Source organism: Varroa jacobsoni, unplaced genomic scaffold (genome assembly GCF_002532875.2).
Source record: "Varroa jacobsoni isolate VJ856 unplaced genomic scaffold, vjacob_1.0 contig03080, whole genome shotgun sequence".
NCBI lineage: Eukaryota > Metazoa > Arthropoda > Arachnida > Mesostigmata > Varroidae > Varroa > Varroa jacobsoni.
Genome location: NW_019214944.1, coordinates 5,497 through 28,448, shown reverse-complemented (window position 1 = coordinate 28,448; position 22,952 = coordinate 5,497). Strand labels below are relative to the sequence as shown.

Genomic DNA, 22,952 nt, shown 5'->3' with positions numbered 1-22,952 from the left:
TAGATTCAAATCCATGTGCTATATCCGCGGCAAAAGTCTTTACATAATCAGCTTCGATATGGCTGAAAGGGTTTGAACCGCGCTAGCCTTCCCGCTTATGCCAAAGCTGCTCGTTCGTGCATTCATTGTCCAGGATATAAGTCAGGGATGCATGCGTGCATCGACTATGTACATCGACGAGTAGAGTCCATTAAGACGGCATAGTATATATTGACCCTAGCAAACGATCTATGAGCTTGTTGGCCAGGGGTGCGGGAATGGGGTGACCGAACAGAGTTGTCAAGACAAGTGCAAGGTTGATTCTCTGAGCTAACGTTTCGGTTCCTTTCATAGAGACGCGTGCTTAACCCGGATTCGAACCCGGCAAATATGTCTCACAACGACAAAGAAATACACAAGAAAGAACTGCCGTTTTCGTTTTTGATAATAAAGACCATCCAATGAGAAACTATCAGTGTGCATTCCACGTCATGCTGCCGCTTTCCATTACCAGAGGAAAGATCTTGCAAAAGGTTTAGCATCGTAGCGCACCATGATTCCGATGGGTAAGGGTTCCTCTGGTGGCTTAAATATACTAACGGGGCGTTTGTGTAAAGCAAAGGGGGTTAGTGAAAGAACGAGTACAAGGACCCTCCTAGCTTCTACTTTCTTCTTTGTATTGGTGTGGTTGAACGAAACCAAAGGCGAAGGCAAAGCATCACTGGCGAAAAGGTGCACGATAGCTCTGCAGACCGGGGCTGCACGGCTGGACGCGAGCTGACGGGGCATGATGGGACGTTCTTTGATGGGTTTTGTGAACGGCCACTGGCAGTACGAAGGGAAATACGGGAAATGCGGACGCCCGGCTCATTTCTGCTGCAGAGTATGGTTGGTAGGGTGAGAGCAGCAGTAGAGCCGGAAGTGAAGCGGGAGGAAATACCCGAAGCGTTAGAAAGCAACGATTACTCAGCCACCATTTCGCCAGTGAAGAAATAACGAAGGAACGGAACAAGGAGAAAAGGGGGTTAGATCGATGGAATAGCATCGATCGGTGCTCTAGGCTCTCACTCGGATAGCCAAGTTTTCCGCTATGCACTCCGCCGACCAAAAGACGTACGATCGTGGACTCATTTATCCATACTACTTTTTACGTTTGCCCACACACGTTTTCTCTCTGGCGTTCTTCCTAGTACAGCTTTCGAAATTCAACCATGTCACCGCTTGGGTGGCCAAATCTCCGTTCGTACGCCCTCAGCACGACGTTGTTCTCGCTTATTCGCTCATTCAATGCAGCACATTACGCTCCTCAGAGTCCGTTCCGCCAACCAGGCCCATTCAGTGGTACCGTTTATCAGTTGCTCGAAGGTTCCTGTCATTGAGTAGTTTCGATCCCAGTGCAGGGAATCCCGGCCCAGCGGTGTCTGGAAAGGGGTCAAACCTGACATTGGCCCACTACCGCAGCTGCGACCGCCAATGGACGGATGCCGGCACGGCGTTCATTAGAAAGAAAGGAAGGTCGGCACAGTTCTTTTAAACGCTTCCTTCGGAAAGTCACTCGGAGCTGTCGTTGATTGCCCGTTTATGTAATGTAAAAGCTAAACTTGTCGTACAATTGGACAACATCGTCTGCTTCGTGATTTTCACATCGTCTCCGGCAGATTCCGTCCCTGTTCTGCTAATAGTACTAGTAATACATAATACCATAGGCGCTAGGTCGAATAATTTTAGAAACTTACTAAGAAGGTTACGGAAGAAGATTTGTTTGGAACAAATGGGCCAAGATGCACTGCATCCTTTGCAACGAGTGATTCTAAGAAGTCAAAGCTCGTACACATTCGACCTCTGCTTTGCGGTCTCAGTTAGTTTTTCGGATCTCGTCGTCCTCGTATATTAAAGTCCTAAGGCAATAGTCTTAAAATATTTTAGCCGTAATTTGTTAAGCTCACTGGCCAACATAATTTTTTTTAGCTTTCAATATTCGCAATAGTCTTGAGTTCTTATTCAACTACAAAGTTTAAAATAAGATAGAATCGTCTTGTCTAGGTAGCTCTAAGATAAATTAATATGCATATTATACGCATAGCGACTGTATAACAGTGTTGTGTTCGTTATCCCGTTACTCTGATTGTAATCATCACCTGTTTGAGGCAGCAGGCGCTGCTTGGAGATATCTCCTCCGACGAGCAGTGACTGCGGCGACAGCGGCGTCGAGGCGGATAGGGCTGACTCGGGCGTATGAACCTGGGTCACTTCAAACTTTCCTCCGCGCCCACTCAGATCCCCCATGTCACTGACGCGGCCACGAGCGTCACACACAGGATCACCTACCTGCACCTCCACGCGCGCGCACACACACACGTACACCTTACCGCACGCTGTTGTTGGTCTGCTCTAAGGCACCACCAGATCAATTCACCGGTGAAAAACTGACGACTACTCGTCGGGGACGCAAGGTTTCTTCTTAATCTAACCTCCAGGTCTGTGTGTCCTATACAGCCAGCTTTGATTTTGCTTAGTTTACTTATCTCTGAATATCACTACTGCTTTCTTAGAACACACAAAATAACAATCACCTGACTAACAGATAACAACGACAGCAGGCGGCATCACACGTTATTCCATCATCTGGAGTAGGTAGCGACTTCTTCGTCAACCGAAAAAAGTAGAAACTTTAACCCAACAAAGTTCCGCAGGCTAACGGCGCAACAGAGAACGTCAGTGATACATCACACACCTACCTCAGTGATGATGCTAATGATATTGTTGATTATTGAACGGGACAGAACCCTACTAAAATAAATGCAGGGTAATGCGCAAGAGTTGCGGTAATTGTGACAGTACTAGTATCGTTATAGCTACGGTCGCGACACTGAACGTCAAACGATACTTTTATCGCGTTCCGTGTTACTTCACGACGATGTTCCTTCGAGATGTGATGAATAGGTGAAGTGTGTAGATTTTAGTATGCTGAAAAAATCAAGGAAGTTGACTTCACCCTTCAAGCGTTTTCAATAGAGACACGCCTGCGTACTAGAGAAACAGTCACGTCGTTCTCACAATATTGATAAAGATTTAAGGACCATTAGATGCGACTCATCAAAGCAGCGCCTTAAGTATTCGCCTATACAGCCCGCTTTTATTCTAATTTATTGTGATGTTTATTGCAGACCCCATGTGTTCGTGCACGAGCTGTCTATACAGCCGGAAGTCGTACAAGAGTGCGCCGCAATCTGTGACCTGCCAACGAGGAAAACAGGGCCAGCCACATTGGCTCTTGTTATATAAAGGCTGCCGATAATGCTACAAGGCGCTAGTAAGGCTCTCTCTTGTTTATTAACGGATTTATATAATGTTATAGAAAGCCGCAAAGTCAGTCTTTTGTTCTTGAATCTGATTGCTATCTCTAACGACTTCAACCGTATGCTCAATTACGTTTGTTGTGGCTAAATGAAGACACAAGTGACAGCACCAGTTGCTGAGACAGCACGGATTGGTACGGCTGGATAACTAACTCCAATGCTAGCACCTATATCACTATTATTGCTTTTTCCGGTGCTGCTGTTATTTCTGTTACCCACAAATGTTGCGGTGGCCTGCCTCTGATAATCTGTTTATCGACAAAGGACGGAAAGTCAAACGTTGGCCGTCGTTGTGTACATGCCTTACAAGTGAATCTGATTTAATGGTGAGACTGTGCTGAAGCACGGCTGTTATGCTATCTTTGCAGCGACCGCTGGCACGACAGGCCAGTAGACGACTGTTTTAAGGTGTCAGTCTGTTAGGCGACTATTAAAGTCGGCCTGAACGAGCACAGCAATCCAACAATTGGTGGCCGTCATACACTGACGACACAACAGTGATAATCTGTAACTGGCCAGCAACTCTGATTCGATACTCGTTGTAGCTCTGACCCTGTCACTGCCACACCATCGCAGCTGCGACCATCAAAACCGCTTTTACTCCCGCGTCTGTCTATTTTAAGTGCTTGCAAATACCCTCGTTAGACGTGCTTGCTGGCGCTCGTATTTTCGGGGGTCAACAGCCGTCATGTGTTGCATCAACATGAGATGACCACGAACTTCGCGAAGCAGTAACAGCGATGAAGGCGGGGCGCCGATCACAAGATACGATCAGATACAGAGTTACACACGATATCAGAACAATGACTCATCTGCCTTAATGGATTGAATGAATCTCTTGAATGAACATTCACGCACTCCTTGTCCATTCGATCAGCCGTCGCTACTGTCGCTCGTAAGAGCGAATTATATTGTGTTTCAATGGGACCGAACATACGTCTCCCAAAGCGTTAGAACCTTTTAGAACTAGCACGCCTTGGCCGCCACTAGACGTCGTTGTAGTAGTAATAGTAGCTAATAGATTTAGCACGACTGACATCAGCATCACTATCGGTGCTCTCGTTGCTATTAATCAACCAAAATAATTAGTACAGAAACAATAAACGATATCATCACCATTTCTCCCACCCAGTAGCACAATGCAGCCTAACATCTTGAAACATTTCTTCGAATTTATTATGTGTTCGGCTTATCTTTTCTTTCTTCGTCCGTTTATCTATTTGAATCTCTTCACTGGCCACTACCAGCAGCTCATTGACCATTGACAGCTGCGTTAGTGGGCGCAACAGTGCACACGTCAGTCAGTGAACAGTCAGCACTCAGTGATGCTATACGATTGTGCTCCCTGAACGTTGGCGGCTTCGTCGCGTCTCGTGCCGTGACGGCGCTATCCAACAAGCTCTGTCTTGTTCTGCGCGTCTCCTCGTCTCTTCTTTTATCGTATACACACACACGCGCAACGAGCACACGCTTGTACGATATACATCGCCCTGCACGACAAAGCTCGCCTAGACTGGAAAATAACGCTCCTCGTTGGTTTCCGTTTACTACTGTTGCTGTGGCAGTGCGGTGAGTACCACGCAGGGCTGGTTGCCTCGCTTCCTTAATACCTAGCTGTGTCGTGCCCTGCCGAGCCTGCTGCTACTGCTGCGGGGCGCGGGTGGGCGAGATCGAAGCTCCCTCAGCAGCAGCGGCAAGGGCAGCAGGGAAGGTGAGGGCGGGGGACGCCGACGGCGACTTGAGCCAACCCGCCGACTCCTCGCGCCACAACAACCCGCCACCCCATCTAGAACCCTTACGATCCCCACCTCTCCTCTTCGCTCCCCACGAGCCAGGACAACCCTAAAAAAGTAGCAACCCCAGGCCCTTTTCCCACAGGCCAGTGCAGCCTGCCGTACTCGCTCATCTGCTCCCTCCTGACTCTCCTGCCTGCAGCGAAGGCCGAGCAACTAGAGCAAACAGGCCATCCAAGCCAACAACTCGCCAGACTTTTTTCTCCACATTCGGTCGCTGAAAATATTTGGACTGCTGCTTTGGTTTTGCAGCAATGTTAGCAGCAATAGAGCTACTAGTAAAACAGGAGATATAGTAGTTGAGGAGCGCGCGCGGACTCTCGTATGAGGGCCTTTTCGCAGATGGGCCATAGCCGAACGAGTCGACAGATAACGTTAAGGCATCGTCCGGCAACAGAGCCTTTTTCCCGCTATATGTCTTTGCTACGTTCCCCCTCTGCAACTGCCGCGTATACCAGGCTTGCCTGAAGAATACGAGAAGTAAATAAGCAGTAACGACTGCAACACAAAAGACACATTTTAGCCACAGCGAGCCATTGCGCAGTGGTAGCAGTCAGCGAAAGGAAATGCGGTCAGAGAACATGCGAAGGAAGAAAGCGCCAACGAACACCACTGTAAACCAGTATAGAAAGTATAAACGAGCAATGGCACGGTCGACAGAGCCAACAGCCAGCAGCGCGTGCTATATTGCTTCTTCCACTTCAGACAGATAACAAAAGGACGAAATAAAGTCTGCAAGGCATGACATAGTCTAGCCTGATCATAGCAGACGGACAACGATCAGTAACACCCCCTCGTGCCCATATACACATCGCTGGCTGCAGACATACGCTTCCTACCGCCTCCCAGCCACAGTGGCACCAAACTGTAGTGTGACTGCAAATTCCAAGGCCATACGGTTGTCCTATCATTGTATCTACAATTATTCCCTCTCCCTTTCCCTTGTCGCCCTCCACTATTTGAAATGGTCTCTTTGACCCCCTCGACCCCTACCCCGAAGACTGGTCGGTGCCTGATCAAGGCCTCCTCGGTTCTCTTCACCTCGCTAGGTCACCCTCCCTCGTTTTGGCCCAGAATGAAGTTTCACACCCTGAAAATAGGCGCCAATACTACAGATGATGACAATGATTCTACGCCATTGAAGCACAAGCGTATATGAACAGCAGCACTAGATCAGCGTGCAGTAGCAGCGACGGAAAGCCCGAAAAAGCACAAAGGCGTATAAGAAAATTAAAAAAATACATAAGATGCGACGGGTGGCCGTTTTCGCTGTAACTGTAGAAGAGTTGCGCGAGCCACCGCAGGCAGACATGGGAAACAGCCAGCTGGCCAGATGAACGAACGGCTTTACAGCCATCCTGGCCATATGTAGATAATAAAGATGGCGAGGTATCAAAGGCAAGACGTACCATGGGTTAGAAGATCTGCCTACTCGGCAGTAATTTTTCGCGGCACAGGTCGGTTGAGGCTGGCGCAAGTTGATCAAACATAAGTCTAAATATCTGCATAGACAAATTCATAGTTTTTACATGTGTGAAAAAGTAAACTTCCAACCAAACAAATTAGTACTGTGACGGTAAGTGTTCCCTCCTTATAGAATGCGAGCTTTTGCTTATTTCTTATATAGAAGCAGTAAAAACGACCTACTTGGGTCGTTTGTAGTAAAGTAGATAAATAAGTAGATTAAGGTAAACTGTGACTTACTCACTCGTATCGTAAAGTTACTGCTGTAGCTACTACTCCATATATGATGTACACTGAAAACTCTTCAGTTCGATATATATCTGAGTGCTATATGTGGTACCGGTAAATCGCCTTCGGGCAATGCTTTCTGCCTCCTTCTATCTTATCTCGTGACGTATTTTTTTTCGACTACGTCATCCCATTCCGTTTTCGTTGTTCGTTTTTGAGATGCTTTAACGTGCACGCATTTACGCGTGACACATCACTATCCTATGCCTTACAGCAAAGTACTACTCTATAACAACGTTAAATAAGCCTTGTTTGAGAAGGGACATACCGTTTGTGGCAAATGCTTTTAGTCAATGATGATTTTTCTAGTTTCTCATTAAACCATCGAAAAAGCTGAGATGTGTTGGCGGAAATTGTTTCTGGGATGTATGTAATGTAAGAGTTTGCAAATTCAAACAGGCGATAACACATCTATGTGGGAACCAGCCTCTTGACTAAACGACATATACAAAGCGACAATTAAAACGATATATATTCTCGTTGTAACATTGCTACTCGTGAAAAGTCACACGATCCATCAGGTCACTGTACCCAGTTTGCTCCCCTGCGAATGCCCCATTTCTGTTTTAACGTTTGAAAATTGTGAATGCCTTGTCTGGTCACGTCCTTCGATATCTTCGTCGCGATTACAAGAAAAAGACTCAGCAGAAGGCATAGCCAACAACCTTGTCGAAGAATCCTTGCCTCATAGCGACAAACTCACGTTAGAGCCTCATCATATTCGACAATGCGGCACCGTAACTCGGGACAGACAAGCGAGATAGCTCAGAACGTATCTCTTGCTTCAAGCAAATTTTCTCGATTCCTTCTGTACAGCACGCAGATGGAGTTGGATGCCCTCATCCCGCAACCACCGTCTCCTCAGGTTTTTATGAGCTATCCGAGGCTGAATCCCCATTTGCTTTGAATTACTGTTATCTAGCCCGAGATTCTTGTCCCCGTTCGACTCATGCTGAAGAACTTCGATAAAGCTACGTAGGGTGTTGTCCGTCCCACAACGCTGCCATCAAGGTGGAACATGCTACTGTGCTATAATATCGTCATTGGTAGGAAAAGCCTCGGTTTATCAAGCTATTGGCTTGGTCCTATGTATTCAAAGATCATTTCTTGGGCTATAGGTAGATATGTAACAGTTCGAACATTTGAAGTAATAATTAAATCATCGATAGTAGAAGGATCGTATGTTGATATGCGTTGAACCTACTCCTCCTTAATGTCTTACACTTAAGCCAGTGCTCTGAGAGCTTCCCAGCAACTCTGACTGAACTCATCTGAACTCCATTACAAAAAATCTCATTATCATTTGCTATAGCATTAGAGTAACATAGAATATGCCACAGCACTTATCATCTCAGACACAGAAGCAGTTAAAATTACACGGGCATAAATACAGAGAATGTTCGAGTTAAAAGCACCGGTTCATTCTGTTCTTCTCAATTGAAGTTTTGATTCAAGCGCTGCAATAGAGTCGTGCATTGTTGTCGAATACGCATACTGCATACCATCAATTGCTATGCTACAAGCTTGTGAAGCTCCCCAGACGTTCCGAGTTATTTGACAGTACTTACCTTTTCCTTGTCAACAAATATCTCGAAATGCTGCTGATAGCTACTGCGAGCCTGAGCAGTATCAGCTTTCGCCCAAATCCGTTTGGTTATACGTTTAGGCCGCTCTCGGTTTTCTTGACATCGTTTTTCCGCCCGATCGTCTTATGACGAGTGGTACAGGCTATATGTTTCCTTTACCACGACAATGTGTTTATCGCAGTTGCGGAAATTGTCTTTAGCGTGTGTAATCTGTCCTGAACTTAATTCGTAAGGGGCCTATTTTGGTTTCTGTCTGTGTTTAGTTAGCTGGACGAGGGATTCTAAGGACGCGCATTGCCTATGTTCTATTTTGTTCAAAAACTTCCCTGATCATGGCATCTCATGCTGTATCACTATAGGCTTTCCTGTCTGGTGTTTTCACCAAGACTTCGATAGATTATACTGTCTTCGATAAATGGAACCTGAACGTATCTTTAGCACTAGACATTTTTCTTTCCTTTAAACTCGTTATTTTTAGATATCACTTAAATCTGATTATGGTCGAGTATTTGATGCGAACATTTATTGAACCTATGAACTGTTTATTACGTTTCCAATACACAGGGTAAGATAGACCTACATAGGGCAGTTTATACGGGCTTTCCCCACCAAAAAGTGTCAACTTAGAACCAGATGCCATCAAACTTTTCAAACAACCAAACATTTAAGGCAATTTCTATTACTGGATGTTTTTGTTGCATTCATTTTTAAGAAATAAGGCTCTATAAAACAGCTAAATATCTTTTACTTGCATTTTATTGAACTTCCTTTTTTTCAATTATAGACAAGCAAAAAAAACAGCCCGTTTTTCTCTTCCGATCCCAGAGTTGTGTTTTCAAAAGCAAACGGAAAGTAAGTTAGGTTTCACAGAAGTTATTATATTGGGTTATATTACATTATCACGTTAAGGACTCAATGGGTTAGATGGACCATTATGTTTCGGACCTTCGATACCAATCCTACAAAGCGATTGAAAGAAGTAAGCGATTTCGGGAGAAAGCTCAGCTGTGTCTATGTGTATATCTGTGAAGTAAGACTAAGCCATCGTCGTTTGGCGCTGTTTATATTACGTGTCATTGTCATCAACGACTTACAAGTGCCCACTTTGTTGGGATAACGGGCCGTTACAATGGGATTATTGGGATAATGTGCCAAAATAATGCTGTTAACATATGCACCATCTTGTAGGAAATCACGAATGGGGTCAAAATGCAGTGCGACTTGCAGATTTAGCAGCAACTGATTATTTAGCTTTCTCTATAAAAAAAATGTTGTCGAATGACTGACTGGCTTTTCCGCACGAAACCATTAACAGCTCATACAGCCCCACACTGCCCTATATATGTATATATATATATATATATATATATATAATGAACGGCTAGGCCGTTTTGGGGATTGAAGGCCTATTCTTACGATTTGGTGACAATAACAAGGTCTACAGTTGACTAAACCTGCGGGTTGTAAATTAATGTGGGTAAATAGCAAATGTCCAATTCCTGCTCGACCGTAGAAGGCAGAGATCGAAACCAGAAACGCGGAAGCCATTGGCCAGGACGCCGTAATATGCAGACCGCTTGAACGTTAGATTGTCGCAGCAAACAGGCCACCTTTGGAGCGATCGTTAGCATCGTCACTTCGTGGTTGGCGTGCTTCTTAACGTTGAAACGGTGGACGAGAGAAAGGCTAAGCAGCAAAGATTTGGTGTTTGCGGAAGGAGCCTTTACGAACGAGGGAAACCAGACGTATTCAATCGGGGTACAAACGCCGTACGAAGTCGCCAAATCAAACAGTACGAACGAATGGCGCCGCGGATGTATTACGACGACGAGTGGCACTTCAAGCACGTCCAAGCTGTTGTAGAGCTTGACGAGGGCGCACAGGCGCAACGCCGGTGGCCGGTCAATGGGCGTCGCACCGCCTCCACAAAGTCGCAAAGGACATAATTTCACGGGGTGCCGAATGTTTCGTAGATGCAGCATAGCTGGTAACGATGACCATATGTTACCACCACGAAATCATTACGGACTAGGCCATCAGCCGGAGTCTGGCAGTGCAGCAAGTAGGCAAAGTAATGGCACAGATAGCCTGAGAATACTATCTGCCTGGATTCTCCTATGTTGATTACACTTCCATTAAGACAAACATACGAGTCTTTTTCTTCCTCGTACAGAAGTAGTACCCCCACTTTTTTTGGGATAACTGCATTTTTATCAGGATGGAGGGATGTATCTGTTTTTCATTTCCTCGTGTTGCCATTGATGCTTCAAAATAAGTCTGTGCCCATTGACAGCGGTCCATAGCGATATCTCTCAAATCGTAGCTTTTTTGGTTGTATGGATAGATGGGACGACCGAAGCCGATCGAGCTTACAGTCACCGATAATATTATCCGGCCGGTTTAGCATTTGCCTCAAAGATGTGATTTCAGCGTTCTACTGAGGACATCACAGACACCACTAGTACGATTCAGAGCCAATTTATCAATAGCAGCCAAATCGAATAAAAAAAAAAGAAAAAAGATTAACGCTAAGGGAGAGGCTACAGTGCCCGCAGACCGTTTTTCCCACCTTTTTCCTCGTAGATTTCGTACTCGCTTTTCTATTCCTACGTTTTGGCGTTCTCGTCGTTTTTCAGTGCATAATTGCTACTGACATAATTCCGCAACGCCGGTCGATGGCGACGAGACAGCTTACAGCAAAATCCCAAGGTCTAGCCACAAAACGGCTGACATCGGCACTTGTAGACCAATCAGGGATCTAACGAACCTTCAAACTTTCGAGCCGATCTGCTATGTCTAGGAGTTAGGATCTAAATGCCATAAAAAAATCTATTCGTCCTTAAATAACTTGTATCTACTCCGAGGGAAATCATCAAACCTCATCGCCCTTACCACTGTAAAAGCTATGGGTTAAGCTATGATCGACAGTTGAGATTGGCGGTGTGTGCCCCCGAGGGGAAGAGTGGCTATGGCCATCAATGATCCCCCGACTCAATTTATGAATGCAAATTTATAGTTATGTAAGGGGAAGTTGTTCAACACGGTTGAGTGTTTCTAGCGTTTTATCCTTATTTCAAAATGGTTTGATAGTACAGATGGAAAAAGTCGGCTTGTACGCGCCAGTAGTTCGTAATCCGCATGTCGCTCTGTTTTACAACAACAAATACAGAGACAGTCACAATAGGTATTTTGTCAAGCGGCAAAATAATCCCTAATATAGATAAAAGATGTAATAAAATAATAAAGAAATAAATAGCCAGCTAAGTGCGCTGATGTCAATGCCTTAGGCTGCAGTACAATGTTCTGTGTTTTAGTACCCGTGCTAAAAACCAAATAGAATCAAACTTCTAAAGTAAGCACCTAGAAATAAATAAAATATTTAATATTTTCATCTTGCAACAAATGCAAGCGATTTTACTAAATCCTGATACAGTAATTATACGCGTAACCGTGGCCGGACACCTAATGGTTAGGATATATATATATATATATAAATTACAGTCTATCAGATTAGAAATGAAGGACGAAATTGTACGCGGTGAAGAACACGCATCGCACAAAAGGCTTTGGAGAAGTCGCAGGTTTCGCATACAGCCACAACGGTAACAATAACATTATAGTAGCGCTACTTTATCTCGGTGCGCAGCATACTGAACAAGGATCTCTAATCGGGGAACATTCAAATCGGCGTATTATGCGTTAACGCACAGGGTTACGTTTGGGACAGGGGTACGTTTAGAAGCAGCGTTTGAGCACGAACGAGTGGGAAGCTAGGAAGACGAAGTAGTATGCACGTAGAAAACACAGGTTAAAAACGAAAGTCTTTTTGTTCCCTATATTTTATGACGAAAGCCGTCATACATGATTTTATTTAGTGCAAATCGTGGACAAATAATGATTTATATACGGTGTACATTAGGATACATGTCAAGTAATAGTTTTTTGCACAGTCAAAAAATATAAGCTTTATCTCATCAATTATCACCATTTTTGCGTTAAACTTGCAAAAAAAAAATCGGGACAATGTAAACTATATGTTTTTACTTTGTAGAACTTGAAAAATAAACGTTTCTTAACGACTGTCGACTAAATTGTTAAGCATGGATCTATTTGCTCAGATTAACATTACGTTCTATGGGAAGTAATAGAACTTCTCTCTTCTCTCTCGAAACAAAAAGTATTAATCGAAATATCACTTATATATGCCAACGTTGTCTTGAATCCGTCTACAATATTACAAATTAACCAAAATAACATCATGCCGCCTATAACGAAAAGAAACCGGTCTTAGAGGAAAACGTACTCGTACTCACTAAAGAAGCCAGCCGTACTGGCTTATATTTTAACTGATGGCAAATATCGACGCGACCAAGATCTACAGACGGCTTATTAAAAGTTAAAAAGCTCAATCTTGTCTTGAGGCAGCTGAACAGCGATAAACGTGTAACGGGTTAATATTACGGCAGTAGTGGCTTAACTGTAATGATAGCGCGAGACAATTGGTAAAATGACATCAAATACGTTCTGCAGGGTCACAGGATAACTGAAACATAATAGTACTTGAGGGAACTGACCGGGCAAGATGATGTGCCAGCTTTGCTGGAACAATATGATCGAAATCTAAGATCGGGCCATTGGATAACGTTACGGGATGACTCGAATAATACGCTCCCGAAATCCCGGAATGGGAGTACGGGACAGCAAAAATAACCGACACAGTGACGGGAATAATGCGACAAAAAGATCTGCAACGATGACGAAATTCAGAGCCAACTTTCAACCTGAACAGATAAGTTCACTGTTATGGTTAGATTTGAAAAAAGAACAGGTAAAGCCAAAAAGTTAGTGAATAATTGATAGATTTACGAAAAGGGGTGCTTGTCCTGCATGTAATGTATTACTAATTCCCAACATACCGGTCCAATGGCGCTAGCCTCTGAGCAACGACAATAACAGTGTCATGCAAAGTAGTTTTTTAACTGCTCGCCAGTTTTTTAATGGTGGATAGTACAGGAAGATACCCTGTTTCCAGCCCATTCTAGATGATATCTTCGTCGAGGTTGAGGGTGCCATTATGTCTGCCTTTGTTGCGAATTACTAATTAACACGCTACTATCGGACCTAGTACTACTTTTCTCTTATACTTTTGCCAACCGTCTGCTACTGTAAACCAATTAATTCGATGTTGTCTTGGTGCTGGTCGGGAAACAAGGCAGCTCTCAAAAGCCAACTTCAACGTCCCTATGGGCTTTCTGAGCAACTCCTGAAAATTCAGCTCAAAAACGGCGGGGCCCTCGCCCTACAAAGAGCAGTAGTAATATTCCCTATGGCAACGTTATTTCACATTAGGTGACAGTGTATGAGGTCGAGGTGGTCAGTGACCTACCCGAGAAGTCCGGTTAGGGTGGCAAGAGAGGCAAATCTAACTGAGATAAGGAGTATCCTTAACCCTTGAGCCAAGTGGTTTGACGTAAGATAAGGAAGGAGGCTAGATGGTGTAACTATGCTACCGTAGATTCGAGACAGTGCGCTGCTCTTAAATGGTACCTGTTTCAGGCATACTTGCCTATATGCCTGAAACAAGGTGGCTGCTCTGACGTGTGAATCCAGAAAGGATGCGAAATAACATTGATGTTTATAGCAGGAGTCATGTTTATGCTACTACAGTGGAATGGAGGCTATTGGACCTCTTGCTAAGACGCTAAGACATCCAAAGAATCAGCAAAAAAAAAAAAAAAAAAAAAAAGGTTTTAAGGCTTGTAATCTCTGATGTAGGTGTTAAGTAAAACGGGCAATATCTAAGGCAGTTACTTTAGCTAAGAGTTTGCAGAAGCATGCAACTTTTACTGTGTAATGGGATAACAAGAACCGAAATACAAGAATAATAATAATTAGTATTATTATAATATAATATATAATAAGAACAATGTAAAGTCACAAAAATATCGGCTAGAAATATAGCGTATATTATAGTGAATACTAAAGCTGATTAGGTTAAATTCAATATAGCCGTAACTATAGCCTGTAGCAACGAAAGGATTTGTTTTTATATGTGTTTGCCTGAGCATCGAGACTAGAGTATCATCGGTGCTATTCTTCTTCTGCTAAAATCTTTTTAATTGTTTATCACTTGCATAAACGGTAACACTTCGTTGGCAAGATGTCCGCGAGTTTTTATATGATCATTACAAGCAAAGTCTGGCATCTGGGAAGAAATACATCTATCTACAAGGCTTCCGTTGCCTTTTTTCTTGTCTCATTCCGTGACTTTGAGAATGGGCGATAAAGACAAGTAGGACATGGTGCAACCATTATCTTACCGACTGGCTAATTATCCTGCCTAATATACGTGTCTTTTGTGGTAATAGTTAATTGAGTTTCTGCTAGTTAAATTCATTTATAGTGATACACTAATCTTCTTCCGGTGAATCTATGTTTAGTAGGTCAGTGTAGCATGACTATTTGTTTGGAAAGCTTACGTTCCATTTTATATTAAATAGTAAACCTACTTTTAGTTAACTGATTATGTTTGCGAAATAATAGTATAAAGTAGGTTGTCATTTGTCTACTGTTTCGGCGCAAGACGCCTGAGCTATATACAAGCTAGCTAATGAGCTAGATGAAATACCTGTACATGGACATATATTTTCGCGTAAAAGATTCCGCTGTTTATTACATGTTTTTAGTTTAGCCCTTGTACGCGCTTCCCGTCTGTCAGTCCCCTTCCCCTGTTCCCCTATATGGCCAAAAGTCGTACTCGAAGACCCAACAGCAAATGCCAGTAGCAACAAAGAAGGGCTCAGACAGACGCAGGTGGTTGTTATTATTGTCCGGAGGGAGCCATAAAGGCAATCATCTTCATTGGGTCTGTTGGGGGCCTGCCGCTGTGCTAATAGGTGCCCGACGGTACTTTGCCAGCGTTTTGGCGGCCCTGTGGGGGTGAGATTAGGTCCCATTTGTGTACCGTCAACGACACGGTTGAGAGCATAGGCAGCAAGACGGATTTAGCTCGGGTGACGTTCTTTCTATCACCGTTATCCTCCAGGGAACCTCAAGTTTAAACTCTGTTCTTAACAAAACACCATGGCTGATTGTCATTTTGACTAGACAGATACACACACTATCCGAATCGGCATACTAGCTTTGACGAATGTTAGCTACAGCAACATAACCGTCTGTGGAAAAAAAGTGTAGTCAAGCACAGATCCTAGGTGAAAGATGGTTGAGGCATTTTTCAAGTTCTTTATAATGGTCCGCAACCCTCTCGTAAACAGACCCATCTGCTTGGAAGAGGCCACCCTACTCGAGCTAGCTCCAGTTATATTTGCCAACTATTGGCTGTCGAGCATTCTCGTATATGGTGAATTGAGTAACTTATGACGAGAGCTTTCTTTGTTTTCTCGTACACGCTGCATAATTATGACATAGTTATCTAATAGTATATTATCTCTAATCTGGTTGACTCTTGACCATTCAACTAACAATGCCTCTATCGTTACTCGAATCTATTGCTGCCTTTGACCAATCGTTATATATAATCTGTACGTAGATCTCAAATGTGCACAGTAGTAATGCTAGCAAGATGAAACGTAAAGATTTTCATCATTATTAATTTGGCACTTTCTATACTGAAGCCTGATGCAAACTCGAACCCTGGCGTTCCGCATGTGTTTTCATTTCGAAATTTCTTACGGATAGTAAGGCCAAAACTCAAAGGACACAGTTACACTACTGCAATAGCTCTGGCATAAGTTGTTTTTGTATTTTTTGGGTATTTAAGAATTAACAGTTTTGTAACTACTCGTTTAGTTTTATTCAAGTGTGTGCGAGTGCGTTTTAGACTTAAAGAAATAAACTTCACTACTAAATGTCATGTGACAGAGACCCCAAAGAATAACATTCGAAAACGTATCTATGTATAGTTACGTTTGTCGTCATCATGTTTTAAGGAGGATTGTGCAGCTTTAGAGAACCTTTTTGTGGTAGCCTTAATAGCCGATTAAGTATATTGGGCCTGGAAGCTGCAACGATGCAAGATGTTCAACACGCTTCGCTTTGAAGTATATTATTATAGTTTTAAGCGCTTGAAGCTCGACTGATTTTGTCAAATCGTTTTTCCGCCCGATTCTCAGCTCTCATGATTGTGGCTCTACCGCTTATTTGCCATAAAACCGTCTGTGATTGGCTCAACCAATCGAGTCTAGCTCATGCCTCCTCTTGTTCGGAAAACACATGTATGGGTGTACATACAGCGGACGCCCAATGATCTGACTGTTATCGAGCAGTAGTGTTCGAGGATGCGTGAGTATTAATGAGCATCATTTATGCTTCGCCTAAACGATACGTGGCTCAATATGTATTTTTATTTCAGAAGATTCGTTTGAACGTTATCATTTTGTTTTAGATGTACCGTGCGCCTTCGCCTCTTCGCTTTTCCGCATTGAATCTCCCTACCACACGCTACTAGATAGCATGCGGCTCGACAGTTTACATCGAGTCGCTCGTTTCAAGCAAGCCAGGCAAAACGTAATACTTTGGTAAAGCAGATGGGTTGCCAGGTGGGAGTTAAAAGAGCTCGCTCGATTAAAGTTGATAGACGTGTTGTGTCACAGTACCCGAGTTCTGTACTGCTACAGTAGCGGCCTTAGGCCGTGTTTCTTGCAAGCAGGCCAGGCAACCCAAGGCGGTGAAACATCACATTACGCGAGTTATGGACAATGCAAACCAAGGTAGCAGGAAGGCCAGCGTCTAATTTGTGGACTGGCCCCGTTCCGTAAAAATGGCAATCGAAATAGTTCGTTCTAAATCGATCAAAATGGTCCACTAGATTTGTCGCCGGCTGTCGTCGTAACGAACCGCATGCTTAATATATGAAAGCGACTAGGAAACGTGCACGTGTAATGTGGGTAGCGCTTCTTTTTTTTGCGTTGCATAAATTATATCTTCTCACCATTCATGTCATGAACATTCTACTCAGACGCACTGGTGTACAGACATGCTGATGCGCGCTGCGGTGGCCCAGCGAAGGATAAATAAAATGAAGAGAACGAAGGCCAAATGGAACTACAGTAAAAAAGACCGCCACGGCGCACTTGGAAAACCGCATCGCCGGAGCTCTCTATATCCCCCATCATCTTCGTTCCCCGCTGGCGTGTTGGCGACTTGGGACGTTGAGCTGTGGCGGGTTAACCTAGCGCTAACGGTAAAGTGACGCCCGAGAAGGCTGGCGGTATACTTATCATTAGTTTCCCGCTGCAACGAACAACCTGCCAGACTCAGCATTGAAGAGTGAGGAGACAGAGAATGCTTCCTTGACACAGCCGCTGCCGAGTCCGCTCTTCCCGGACCTCCATTTATTATAAGGCCCTCTTCCCCTTCGGCACTGAATGAGAGAGTACAGATTCGTTTTGAGAAAGGAACTGCTGGGAAAGCTGTTGTGTTCGAGGGCGAGAGTCGGGAGTTCCGAGACGTAGTGTTTGAGGATCGCGTAGATGGATGAGGAGAAAAGGGAGAGGGAGAAAGGCCATCATGAAGCTAGAACGCATCAGAATGTGTATCCATTGTTCACAGGAGAGCAGCTAAACAGACAACATCTCTTATAGGGCAAAATAAAGCCAGGTAGACACAGAAATGATGATAAAATAGTGGGCAAAAAGCTACGTCAAACTGCGATATTGGATTCGTACGAACACTGCGGACTGAATGAAAACAATGCATAAAGGGAAATTAGAAAACCTTCTCAGAGATTTTATTGTTTCTGCCCAATTGGGTTCATCCGCTTCGCTTCCTGCCTTAAGAAAAGAACATTTAGTTTATCTTTCGGGTCCCACAATACTTCATTTACATAAATCAAACCTTAACTTACAAATGTCAAGCTTGACGCTCCGAGCTCGAAACAACCCTTTCCGCAACTATATCACAAACACCGTCAGTAAGTACAAAGTACACAGTCATACTTTGCCTATTAGACCTGTGATTTTATGGATGGAAATGTCCCTGAATCCCTGGCAGATCTGCTCTAATGAGAGAAGTGAACCTTTAAAATGTTACTACGATTATACTTATATACGGCATGAATCGATACATTCACGTATGATGATAATTCGTATTTTTTTCCTTATTCACATGATTTGTTAGTGAATTCATTCCATTACATACTCACCACTTATGAATGAACATCGTTTTCAACTTATTTACGAAACGAATCGCGCAAAAAAATCCTAAATCTTAGAAATTTCATAGGAAAACAAGTGAATGCGTTGCTTAACGCTCAAAATGACTGTTCGGCACAGTAATTGATGTGTGTGGATGAAAAAGGACCAGCAAAAAAATAGCTCGATCAATGTTAGATCATACATTTTCGAATAATCATTCTTCAATCCCTGCCTGAGCAGTGAGTGCCCATTACTAGAAGGATGCTTAGGTAAACGAGCTTGACTTTTATAGTGAAACATAAAATACACATTTTGCTCCGGGCAAAATATATTTCAATTGCTGAACGTACGTTTCGGTTCGTCATTTTCACAGCTTGAAAAATATAATAGTTACTGTTCCACGTAATTCCAGTATATAATAATGCATTAAATGAAAGAAGCCCCTTCGATACCTGACGGAAAGACAAATGTCTTATGACAAAGCATGCTCCCGATACCACTAGACATAACCTTGTCGTAAGGTTATTAGGCAGCGATAAACATTAGTGTTCGACGTTTTGTACAGTCGGATTTCTATTCTTAATGCTTCGTATTAATTGTCAACTAAACGATTTTCGTTCTTCAGCAACTACCACCATTGTCGCAGTCCTTTGATAACTGTTTTTGAGTAGGCAAACATCCCTGCTGAAAAAACGACTTGGGAAAGTAGCCGACAGCCTCATTCCGGTGTCTGCTATTCAAACCAAAACTGCGTCCATCCTGTTTTACCCTAACTGTCTTGGAGGGGGCAATATTTGTCACGGGTTAATTGTTTCTGGCCTGAAAACTGACCATAGCAGTGATCAAAGAAGGCCACGACTCGTTCGAGCCTGCAAAGATGCATAAGCATGGATAAACAAGGTGTTGATTTCTGAGTGACAGGAAGCCCTCGTCTTTCGCACACCTGTTTTTGCAACAGGTGCACAACTTTATGCTCATGTACTGCATTTACATATATTCATCCAGCTAATTCTTTTCTGTTTTACCTTTTTGAACAGCCCGCCTGTTCACCTTTGTCCGTCTCTAAAATACAGATACAAATACGCGGAACTGTGACGTTTTACGCGTACGACAATAGTCGGTCAACTCAGCAGGACCAAGTCTAGCAAACGGGAAGCGGTGACGGGACAGCCCGCACGCCAAGACCCATTCGAAGGGCGGTAAATGTAAACTGAGATGTAGCTGCTCCGACAGACTGTTTAGCTGCTAGAGCGAACGAGTCTTTGTTGTACGTCTCCTACTGCTAGCCGAATCCTCTGAATCGTGGCGGCTCCGTGTTATTCCAAAGGTTCCTGGCCTTGTGGCCTACAGCTGCCACTTATTACAATAGGCTTGTTTCGTTCCAACGGAAGGTGAGGCCGAAAGCCATATAGAAAGAAAAACGGGCGGGGGTTATGGCGCGGTCTGGAGGAGCCTAGAACGGATGTAACCCGAATAGTTGATCGGGTTTTGGGAGATAGGATCAGCCGTGAAATATGTCAGCCAAACAGAGCAGGGCCAAATGGTGACTGCCACGGTACAAGAGCAGCAGCGGCGGCAGTAGAAACTGTAGTGGGTGCTAAGGGAGCAACGGGATGAGAAGTAGATGGAAATGAAGCACACTAGGGCAGATGAGTGATTGACGTTCGGCCTTTTCTGTTGCTATTAGCCCCACCGATTCCAATTCGTTCTGCTAGGATAGCAGCCACTCTTAGTAGAAGCACGGCTTACGTGGACTGATGAGCTGTATTCATGGAAGTGTCGTGTCACGAGAGTCAACCACCGATCTCTGTTTCCAAGAAGAAGGCTGAACAATTGTAGCTTATCTTCCGTAGCTGACACCCGCATTGATATTAATCATAGAAGACGTACAGGTTTTTGTAGGAACTTAGGTTTTTACACGCAAACCGGACTGTGGTGTGCAATTCTTGTGGTAAAGAAATTCTTTTCTATTATATTACAATGTGGGGTTGTGGCAGCATTGATTACTATATATGCCACATATATAAGGGGCATCCTTTAGTCCGACCTTGGCCTATGCCGTTGGCACTTTGTCTGTTTACCTGTCCGAGTACTAAATAACGAAACAGTGAAACCACCGAAAGACGATGTCGAATCTCGTCGGCTGTCTTTACGCGAACAAAAATCATATAAACATGTTGTGAAATCGTTGAGTAATATGCCTTTAGTTAAGAGAAAAGATAATGACGATTAAAACATGCGTAGACTTGTTCTTTACTCCTAACTGAAAAATCCTCTTCTTTTTTTTTGTAAACCTAGAAATATACAGCGTTAATAGGAAGTGGCTTGTATCGTACATCGATAACAAATAGGAAAATTGTTGTAAGAGAACTTGTAAGGTTCTTGAAAGACGGCTGAGCTTCCTAATCTTATAAGGTGTCGTTAACAAAAACAATAAAAATTCAGTATCACCTGCATAGCTAATTAACATAAAATTCGTTGGTCGTAGGTAAATTTATTATTTAACCTAACTGACACGTTCCAGATTCTATTGGCAGATTTTCGTTCCACGGCAAAGGGTGTAATAGTCTTTTCATTTACTCAAAGTCCATAGACCTAATAACAGCGAGACCTGAAATAGGATGACTTGAAAGTTGATAAAGGAGCTAGGGCAGCTCCTTGGTCCGCATTGATGGCGAAGTGAGACAGCAGCGCTGTTGGCCATTGTCTGTCGATCGATACAAGCAATCAATTACTACAAGCGTCAGTCGCTTTCTGTTCGAAGTTAAAAAGCTAAACCAGTAAGATCTATAGAAGCTAATTGTATCGGCCACATTGATTGTGACATGCTTCGGTTGTTAATGCCCGAAGTGATAATCCGCAATGACAGGATGGAACAGGATGACAGGAAACCTGGCTGATAGTCTATTATGACGAAAATTACGACATTGCTTTAAGCAGCATTGAAACATCTGGTAGAATCTGCCTTACTACTCATTACACATTCGGTATGATGTGTGTGAAATCGTACCCCTCATTTGGGCACAACGGGGACAAAGGGTTTGTTTGCGACTCTGGACAAGATAGAAAAGAAAGAAAAAAAAGAAACGGAAGAAAAGAAGATGAATAGATGCCGGATACATTAGTTTGATTTGAGTAATGGCAGCAGGCGAACAGCAAAACTATCGAGTCGGTTTCACTGTTAATGCATAATATCCTAACTCGATTTTACCCCTGCTGATCTATAGAGCTTCTTTTTCTTAGGGCCCTACGCACGACGATGACATTTACCTCATTTCAAGGACACTTCCGAAGAGCAGGCTCTATCTCTGACATCGTAGCGCGTGGATAGACGACGTTCCCAATGATGCACGAACTATTAACCCGGGCATTCCAGGACAACTTTCAGTACTTACTCCGCCCTTCATGAGTGGAAGTCTTGTGGATTGCATGCACCTATCAGAGGTATTTAGGGGAAGACAGGTCTCTCGGGTCTGCATAAATGATGCTGCACTTTCGACTATAGCAGTCGTCACACCGCGCTAAAGATGAGTTCAATAACAGCCATTTCTCGGCTTCCAACATAACTTTGAAGCTCTCCAAACCACTTAATAGTGCAGTCCTTGTTGTCTTCTCTGTACACTTGTAAGTACCTCTCAATAAAGTTCAAATGTTGTATTGCAAATTCACGAATTAAGGTGTGACATGATTTAACAAATATTTTTAGTGCTGCACATAGAATAAGGTAATTTTGCACTTAAGACAGTTAGTTTTTGTCCTATAAACTTAGGTGCTTAATGTTTCCTGAAGTACGATACGAAAGCCGATGATACAATGTTATGGATTCCATTTTCGTCAATTCTCCCCGTGTAATCAGAATTCCCTTAGTGACCTTCAATCAGAAACTGAACAGTCTCTAGAGATTTTTCACTATGTAGGTCAGGTTCTCCCAATGGTTTAGAATACTGATATGGATATGAAATAACTTCAACAACGCCAAGAATTCGGAGCTAACGTGATACCTTGTTGAAATATTTGCCCTTTTGACTAAAAAAAGAAACGGAGATTGTCCGATTGTTGATAATAAAACGCACTTATTATATCGCCGCGGCGATACAGTTATGACAAATCGACAGTCGCGGGAAATTTGAAAACTGGAAAGCGAGGTTCCAACAATATGGTAATGATACATGGCGTATACGACGCTATGTGCCGTTACTCAGTACCTCGTAACGCGAGTTAGGGACGTGAATGGTATAGAACATTATTAACGACGATTATTGAGTACTATTCACTTTACGTAATAATATAAAATTGAAAAAAATGAAATTTAACAGTTCAGTGTTTCGC

The 22,952-nt window shown here is 43.4% G+C and overlaps 1 long non-coding RNA gene across 1 annotated transcript; it reads left to right on the top strand.

The window, feature by feature from the left end:
- Positions 1-2,165: 2,165 nt before the first annotated feature.
- LOC111272718 (uncharacterized) lies at positions 2,166-22,419 on the top strand. The gene is made up of 3 exons (XR_002687681.2): positions 2,166-2,456; positions 3,147-3,292; positions 21,867-22,419. It is a non-coding gene; the product is annotated as an uncharacterized LOC111272718 (long non-coding RNA).
- The last annotated feature ends 533 nt before the right edge of the window (positions 22,420-22,952 follow it).